The 9,557-nt window shown below is 38.7% G+C and overlaps 1 long non-coding RNA gene across 4 annotated transcripts; it reads right to left on the minus strand.

Annotated features, from left to right (window-relative positions):
- Positions 1–4: 4 nt before the first annotated feature.
- LOC146691721 (uncharacterized) lies at positions 5–9,474 on the minus strand. 4 transcript variants are annotated; one of them, XR_014915089.1, is made up of 4 exons: positions 9,413–9,474; positions 1,640–1,765; positions 181–679; positions 5–84 (listed from the first exon to the last, which is right to left on the minus strand). It is a non-coding gene; the product is annotated as an uncharacterized LOC146691721 (long non-coding RNA). The 4 variants fall into 4 exon arrangements; XR_014915090.1 differs by lacking the exon at positions 9,413–9,474 and having other exon boundaries at positions 181–276; positions 521–679; positions 1,640–1,822; XR_014915088.1 differs by lacking the exon at positions 9,413–9,474 and having other exon boundaries at positions 521–679; positions 1,640–1,822.
- Positions 9,475–9,557: the final 83 nt, after the last annotated feature.

Consider the following 9,557-nt stretch of genomic DNA (forward strand, 5'->3'; position numbering starts at 1 on the left):
AAACCTTACTTCGTGGGCAGCGCTAGTAAACGTATTTGGCGTAATGGGTGATGGTTTGCCCTTGATCACAAGGTTAAACTCAACCTGCAATTAAACAAAAAAGCTTTATGGAGTTAAATATATTATATAATGGTTATATTATAATACCAAATACTTTTTAAAGCTAAAATTCAACCTTACATATGAGCGATGTGGAATGGCAAGGTACACGTTGATAGCGTCCATTTTTCCGGAAGTACGTCAACACGTACAAACTTGGCGTGCTATCATGTCTAACTATTCATGACACAAATGAATGCTATTCACAGATATATATGTACATAAATGCTCATCATGCAAAACTATTAGTTATTGTATTTTAGTATTTTTAAAACCATTTTGTATAAAAGGCTCTGGGATTTTATGTCTATGTTCTGCAATATTGTGTGGGGTGGAGTCGTAGAAAATGACGTAGGCAGAAGTTGGGGGTATTGCGATGCTACTCGAGAAGGGGAGATTTTTTCAGTGTTAGTTCTGTTACCTCGTAAGCTGTGTTCCTGGTTGCCATCCTTCACGTGATGCTCCGAGTGTTAAGTTCATGACTGGAAACTGCTGGCAACACTGAGCATCTAGGTGGCAATAAAACAGCTGGCGGTGACAATCCAGCAAAGTGGAAGCCTGTTGTCCTCCTTCCTGTATCCTGACCGATACACCATCTTGTTAGCTGCTGAACCTAAAAGAACTAGCCCTCACCACAAGTACTCCTCAACACATTTAATTCCTAATATTTTTTAATTTATGTTTTAGTTTTCTGTTTCTGTTGAAAGCATATATTTGTATTTTACAAAGTAAACACAATTTATGTTTAAATAATGAAAAATATAAAAGCACTAATTTTCTTTTTATGAAAATTATTAACTTTTAACAAGATTTTTAACTAGGTATTCCCTCTATGCTGAAGATGCACTATTTAACATGTGCTCTCAAATGAAGTGTACACAGTCTCTCACTCTCACTTTGGTTTAGCTCAAAACGCACTTCTTCTTTTTGTCTAAACAGTGTACAGTACGATGAATGTGGTTTACGGTCCACACTTCCCCAGTATCTCAAATAAGAGAAAAAGAAGATAGCCTTCCTCACTGGCAGGATTAGATGCATATATTAGATGCTTCAAAGAGTCATTTTGTAATTATCAATAGCAACTTCAAAGTTCAGGAAGAGGCCAGCTGACTTCAGTATGTATTTGCATGTATTTTTGCATCTCTAGCATGTTTTTTGGGGGGTTTTTTTGGTCTCACAAGTAGGTTGTGGATGAATAGTCAAATTTTTTTAGGAAGTGTCAGGGTGCTGGGTTTTTAGTTTTGAATTCATGATTCTTTCCTTTACATTATGAAGATGATTTAAGTTCAAGCTTTATATAGTTTAATCTTGAGTTTGGTTCTTTGAGTCTATGTCTTTGAGCTTATTTGTATTTCTACTACAGTCAGGTTCCTTTTGTGTCTTTGTCTCATCCCTGTGTTTCCTGTGAGAGTTTGTCGTGTTCTCTGAGTTTATGTTTCCCCAGTCATGTCTTTATTTATTCTCTCTCTGTCTGATTTTTTTTCCTGTTTGTGATCTCCCTATGTGTCTCACTCCCTCTCTCTGTCTCTGTCTCACTTACCTGTTCCTTTGTTCCTCTCCTTGTGTTTCATCCTTGTCTCCTCAGCCTGTCTCCTCATGTTTGCTCCATGTCTCCCTTAATGTTCCAGGTTATACTCCTTTTCCCAGAAGTGAGGGATTTCGTCAGCTGTAAAGGAATCAGTTGCACAGAGGTGAGCTGATTACCACCAGCTTCTAGGTGTGTCAGACAGGAATGCAGGTAAACAGGAAGAACCCCGCCTTTGAAGCAAACTAGGAGTTTTACAGATGGTTATGGGAGGCGCAGGAGAAAATGTCAGCTCGACACAAAAGGATATCATGAAAGTTTCTATTTCTAAGTAAAGTGACCCAGTATTATCTGCATGGTAGTCCATAAAAAGAGCTGGGTAAAATTCCCTAAATTTTTAGGAAAAGTGCTTAAATGCTTTCTTTAATAACTTATTTACCAGAGGACACATGAAACCATTCTTTATGACAGGAAAGAAGATAATTCTGTTCCACAATTCATAGCCATGCACCCTCACACTGTTCGCGAAGACAATCAATAAATATGCCAAAGTATTGCAGATCATGAAATGTTCTTTAGAAGTATATTTCCATATCCTGCTGATACATGTTGAATTTTCAACAACAAGTTAACTATAAACGATAGTTAATTCTCCTACACAGTCTTCCTTAAACTCATGACGTTTTCTACTAAGTTCAAGGAAGAGTGACAAGGAAAAGGGAGTAGGTGGCCTGTCTGCCTGATAGACAAAGTTATTGGTCTGTCAGCCTTTATCGCTCCTTCTGGCCAACTGGCTGATCTCGGGGGCTCTAAGTGTTAAATCATACCTTTTGGTTTATTCAACTCAGCTGTTATATTTCAACAACACATGAATATTGTTGTTAATGTTATCAATGATTGTGCTGTTGGTTTAAACAATGGGTCCTTTGTCACACATTACCCCTTTTTGCATTCTTTAGTAACTTCTGTTGCTGCTGTAAACAACAGACAGCTGACAGCTGTTGTGGAAATTTATTAACAAAGCCTGCAGACACAATGAGCAGTTAAAACCCAACACTTTATTTCCCATGCATGAGGAGAGACGTCAGTCACGGGGCACTGAAAGTCGTCTCTGACAATGAACAGTTCAGGTCCCTTTTAAACACTGTCACGGAACAAAAGGCTTTTACAGTTGCAGTTCACACCTTGGCTCTAAACAGAAAACTCTCTATCACCTGTGTGAATCTCCCCCACTCTGGGGTCAAGTCTTCCTGTGTGAGCTTCCGTCTCCTGGGAGACATTCACCAGTTTCTCACCGTCTGTTTCCCAGCGTGAATGAGGTGTGAACCAGACATACTAAACTAAATAACATGAAAGCATTTCATCAAGACAATACATTAAAGGACAATACGCTAAAGAGAAATCCCACAACACAGCTCACAAAATGGGTAACTCTTTGAGGCACTCATAACTATTAACTATTATTAGTAACTATTATTAACTATTATCTCCCGTTTCTCTTGTGTGCTGTGCCATAGTGTGTAATCCCACCTTGTCCAATTTTATAGTTCCTGGTTGTTAGGTTTCAGTTTTGTTTCTGTGCTAGTATTTCTAGCTCCCTAGTTCAATTGTATATCCTGAGTTCTAGTTCTTAGGTTATGTTATTTGGCTTCCCTGTGTTCTGTGTTGTGTACTCTGTGCCTTCCTGTCCCATGTCTCAGGTCCTAATGTTCTGTCTCCCCTGTCTCTGTTCTAAGTTTACTTATCTTAAGTTCAGTCAGTGTGTTTCCTGTTTTACTTTGAAGGTCCGTGTCTTATGTCAGTGTATTCAGTTTTGCTTCCTCCATACTACCATCTAAATTATGATTTTACAGATTTAATGTTTGAAAGTGCCAATAAACTTTCAGAAGCTATAATGAAATGTTTGTTACTTTTTTTTTAAATCCACTGTTATGCAAATTAACTTGGCACAAAAAGGAAATTTATGTTTGGTTGATTATTATGTTGTTATAACAATGCCTCTTAGCAGTAAATCTTATATATTTGGAAAGCATGTTTATTTCCCCTTAAATGGTGCCACATTTTAAGGAAAATGAGTGTGTAGGTTGAGCAGCAGAACTGAGTATGCAGATTGTGCCCATAGAAAAACTTGCCAAATCTTCCCTGCCAATGCCAAACAGCTTAATCTGCTATTGACTCTGGTTTGGTCCTGTTTACTGGATTGGATGATTGAAGTCTGCAGAAACAAGACAATTCAAGAACTTATTCATTTAACAAACAGGCGTTTCAATAGCATATGGAAGAACCATACAAAGCCACAACAACTTGACACTTCTTTCTCATGCTAGTCACCAGCTTGGTTCCACACTGCTGTGGGATGGCTTCTGGTTCTTCAACTAGAATTTGTCACAAGTCAGCCAATTGTTTCTGTTTGTCACTCTGGCACAAACAGCACAGCATCCCACAAATGTTCAATGGGTTTGAGGTCAGGACGGCAGGCAGGCTATTCCATCCTCTCCACTCTAAATTCTGGAGGTAGTCTCTGATAAACTGAGCTTTGTCATCTTGGAGGATAGGTTTTGGTCCCAGAACTTAGAGACATGGGATTATCGCTGGTTGCAAACTCTCATCTTGATATGTAACTGCACTGAGATTGCCTCCAATTATGACAAGTCTTGTTTCTTCAGTGAGGGAGATGCTGCCAAACATGATCACACTGTCTCCACCAAAAGCTATGACAGTCTGAACGTACGATCTAGCTGCTGTAGGCAGAATCCAGATTCAATGTTCCTCCACATGTTTCCTGACTCAGTGTAGGTCAAGCTACTTGAAAAAAGTAATTAGTTACTAATTACTGATTACTTCTCCAAAAAAGGAATCCCATTACTTTACTGATTACTTATTTTCAAAAGTAATTAGTTACTTCGTTACTTCGTTACTTTTCAAAAACATGATACATAACCATAATACACAATAAAGCAATAGACCTTTCAGCCCAATTCTATTTTCTCTGCATAATCCATCATATAACATTGAATCAAATGGAAAGCCTCTTTCTAACAATTGTTTTATTTGTTTTAATCTTTTAATTTTATGCACATTGCATTAAGCAAAAAATTTAATTATATGCAGCTGTTTTTGACTTGAAGAAATTGTTTAACATTTAAACCTATTTTCTGCATATTCCAGCATATAAAATAAAATAATGTTTTGTGTTTACACTCACTCTTTTAAATAGATGCAAGTAAAACACAGCAAAATATAAATCAAATCAAGTAGTTCCATAACTACATGGAAGTAAGTACTTCCATGCTTTAAACGCTGCATGGTCGTTCTCACGTCTGTTGCTGCCACAGGCATTGCACGTGCTTACATCATTGTCATGAGACACTCTCACAAACAAAATCATGACAGTTTATGCAGTAACGCAGCGTGCTTATAGGAAAATAACAGTAATCTCATTACTTTTTTGCAATAGTAATCCCTTACATTACTTGTTAATTGAAAAAAGTAATCAGATTACAGTAATGCATTACTGCCCATCTCTGTTTCTGACAGCAGCGCAAACAGGCCTGATGGTGAAGAGTAGTCATAGTAGGCCTCCTTGCAGCCCTGTGAGTTGGGACATTGGCTGTGTGCAGTCTGTTCCAGATTGTCTCAGTATCTCATTCTGAAAAATCTGTAAAAGACTGCCTACTGCTCCTAAGTGCCGACAGGGTGAGGAACCAGTCATCCTGTGGTGTCATCTTTTTAGAACACCCACTTTGCGGCCTGCCTGTGACATCTCCCATTATCTGAAACTCGGTCTTCAATTTCGAGATGATACTTGGGCTCACTCCAAGTAATGCTGCAACTTGTGTTCACAGAACACCAGCTTGAAGTTGTCCTATGGCACAAGACCTATCCAGATCAGTCAAATATCCCAGATAGCAAGGAAACATTGAAACACTGTTGAGTCAATATCAGGCTGTGTCATTGAATCAACATTGAAGTGTGACGTTGACCTAACGTCACTCTTGCACCCGTTTTTAATGTTGAAACAACGTCAGGTTTTGATGTTGAATCAATGTTGAAACCTGACATTGATTCAACGTTGTATTTTCTAATACTGTTGACATTGAAACAATGTCAGATTCTGATATTGAAACACTGTTGAGCTATGATGTTGATTTTCCACCTCTTTCGCACAGTTGCTTTTTATTAAAACAACAGTTAAATCATGACTGGAAATCTACCTCTCTTTATAGGTATTTTAACCAATACTAAACTACTGCATGTTTCCATCAATACTTAAACCACCTAAACACATAATTGTACTTATTCCTCAAATTGGACACCCTTTATAAAAAACAAAAGTCTCACGATGTATCATGTCAATATTATTATCCTAAAATAAGAAAGCATTGCATGTGATGTAACAGAGAAAAAAAATAAACAAAAAAAGGTCAATAGGCATATGTTTCGTTTGCTAAATACTTTATTAAAACACAGTTTTCTATTTACATTTATGTTTAACATAAATTTGTAATTTTTTACTTCGGGATGGGGATGCATGATGTGCGTCCTGCACCACCCAAACGATCTGGGGCGTACCGGAGCCATTTCTGCACTGCTTGTGCAAAGACAAACTCGGACATAGAGTTTGCCCCTAACTGCTGCGTCAGACCATCTAGGACAAAAATACACACACAAACAAAAAAAGTGAATTAGAGCACATGAATAAGCTCATGTTATAGCACATGATAAATACTTTTTTGCCCCACTGTAACTGTCTTCAGCGGGGAGAAAGTATGTAAACTCCTAGGCTGATAAACATGAAAGTCACCAGGCGTAAATCTGCAAACTGCTGCATTTGATTCCCAAAGAGCTATGAGCGGAAAAAGTGATAAGTCTTAGCATAGTGTGCCGTGTATCCTTTAAAACAAAATAAACATGGGGTCCTTGGGCTGTACAAACTACAACCCGAGGACTAAACAAGCCAAAGACCAAAGACTCCATCTCCAGATTAACCGGACATGAAAGTCTTGTTATTAAGAAAGACAAAGTAATATAGCAAAAAAACGGTAAAACTTACCAAATATGCATTTGCAGAGCGCTGTATCTTTAAATGCCCTTTTTTGCTTTGTCTGGTCCTTGGTTTTTTTCCCTGCCCAGTTTAGTAACGAGGCCAGCTCGTTTGTAATGGCATAAGCCATTACACGGCGGACTCGCACCTCCAGTGTGGTCCCTCCAATCAAGGCAAGGCGTCTCACCTATAGACACATTTCAATAGATGGAATTAGCGTGTCTCATGTCTTAAATGTGTATGCAAGTGCTTGTGTGTTTAATCAACAGGCCGTTGTTATGTATTTAAATCACAGCTATTACACTTTATAGTTACAAAGTGTACATAAACTTTATATACTTACCATTGCCTTATTTGCCTCTATTGATTGAAGAGCTGCCTCTGCATTGTTTAGCTCCTCCATGTTGTGCAAGGGCAAATCCAGAGGCAGTACCCCAGCATCTACCGAATCATTGCAGCCGGTATTGCGGATGGCTCTGACCTCATCACGCAGTTCGTTCACAGCTCTCGTCAGGTCTGACAGCATAGTTAATATCTTTTGTGAGGTCGCATCTGTTTAAAAAAAAAAAAAAACAATTCTAGAAAGATTAATGGCTTAAGCAGTGAGAGGCAAAAAATTAATATATCCATAAGTGACGGTGTAACATTCTGCATTCAAGTATAAGTTGTTCTAACTCACATATATTTGATATTTGTATATGTAGCTTGCCATCACCAGTGCGTGAATTATGTGTGAATGGCTTTGGCATGTTCCTAGCAGCGTTTTCCTTCATTTCTGCCTTTACGTGTGGACGGGATTATTTTTTAAAACGAAAACGGAAAATCTCAGTTTTCAAAAATACCCGTGTACGTGTGGACATAGCCTCAGTTTTCAGTTAATGAAAACACAGTTTACGTGTGGACAAAAGGTGCAAACGCAAGGTAGGTGAGCGTGCAACGTAAAGTTAGGTGAGCGTGCAACGTAAAGTTAGGTGAGCGTGCAACGTAAAGTCTGAATTGAGTGCGAATCGAAGCGGGTGCTCACCAATCATTAAAAGTAACAAAGTCATTGAACACATTTATACAGTTACCTTTACGTTTATCAATCATATATCACAGATTTACAATTTTTTTGTAGTACTATGCTAAAAAGCAACTACAGAGTGAAAGTCTGGGTCAAGCGCCGAGGCGACGGCAAGAACAAAGGAACCCTCGAAGCGTTAACGCTAGTTTTGTAAGGGAATATAACAGAAAAGTATGAAACGAAAATGTTTTCTTTGTTGATAGACTTTGTTCGCAGTGCAATTTACTTGTTGCCGGATTGTAATAGACACGATTTCGGGCTCCCACATTTTGTCCGAAACTGTACATTAACCAGTTTTTTTTTACTGTTATTCAAATGCGACCGTGGAAATAACGAATAGAAGAAAATTCATTCATTCTTACCTTATACTAATCGTGGTGCAGGCCAGTGCAGTGCATGAACTGATGCCTTCTCCGGTCAATTCCGCTGAGAGTAAATCGAATGTCCCGCTCTACTGTACAAGACAATGGTTACCTGGAGGGATGTACCACTGAGAGGGGTGCTATGGAATAGTCCAAGTGGTGGCAGCTTCAATTTCCCGCTCAACCATAAATCATTGGTTTTTCAACGTGATTGTTGTCACCTTGTCAACTATAAATAGATCAACAATCAACGATGACAGAACAACAGTGAATCAATGTTATTTCAATGTCAGTGTCAGGTTTCATCAGTATTTCAATGTTGTTTCAACATTGGTTTTGTGTTAACATTTCAATCCTGACGATTCTGATGGTTCAGATGGAAAATCAACATCTGTTCAATGTCTCCTTGCTATCTGGGATGGCATACTTGGAGCAGACAAGTGACGCTATAACAGGGTCCATGCTCACAGGTGTTGCCAGTCAGGCAGCTGAAGCTCAAAAAGAAACTTAAAACAAGACTCAATAGCAGAATAAGCTGTTGGGCAATGGCAGAGAAAATTTTGGCAAATTTTTAATGGGTGCAACTCACATACTCAAATCTGCCGCTCAACCCACAAATGTATTTTTCCTACAATTTTTGCACCACTTAAGGGGAAATAAACAAGTTTTACAGTCGTATGAGATTTATTGCAAATAAGTATTTCAACAAACTTTTAGTGCAGTTTATTTCGTTTCTGTATATTTCTATTCCACTAGATGTCAGCATTCAGCATGCTGAAATATACTTTGACTAATGTGTTTAAACGCGGCCTGAATGGCAACAACCAGATTGTTTGTTCTCTAAGATCACCAACATGTGCGAACTACTCGGGGACGATTGTTTTATAGAGTTAACACAGAAATGACATCCATTTACTTATAAAAGTGAAATAATGTGGTAGTTGTAGTGTAGTAATTATTGAATCTCTGTTAGTATAAAATATATATACTCTTATTTCTTCCAGTAAACAACTAAAGGTTGGGCTGCATTGCTTTATTGTGTTGTGCAGTATCCTGTAGTAGTACTTACAGTACTCACCCTTATTTTAGAATATTCCAAATTAAAAACACTGTTTATTTGATAACGACCAATCGTAATTAGAGCAGGTAATGTATCCTAGTCCTGATTGGATCTTTCCCAACAAGACCCGCCCCGCCCCCCTCCTTTCCCTCTGCGGCTCACCAAGCACATACACACATAGCAGCAGCACGCGGGCAGGGGCGGAGAGGGAAAACAGCAACTTCGGTTTCACCTTTTAAAAAGCCCACAGTATCCTTACCACGCGAGTATGATGAGGGACAACCGCGAGAGGAGGATGAAATAGTTGTTTTAAAACAGTTGTCAGCTCGGACTCTGTCACCTTTCGTCCTGCTGTACGCGATTAACTCCTGAGCTCCCCCCGTGACATGAAAACAGTCCGCACG

The sequence above is a fragment of the Copadichromis virginalis genome, linkage group LG15 (genome assembly GCF_057382275.1).
Source record: "Copadichromis virginalis isolate Kocher_CV1m ecotype Utaka linkage group LG15, C_Virginalis_male_GT1.1, whole genome shotgun sequence".
NCBI classification, from domain to species: Eukaryota; Metazoa; Chordata; class Actinopteri; order Cichliformes; family Cichlidae; genus Copadichromis; species Copadichromis virginalis.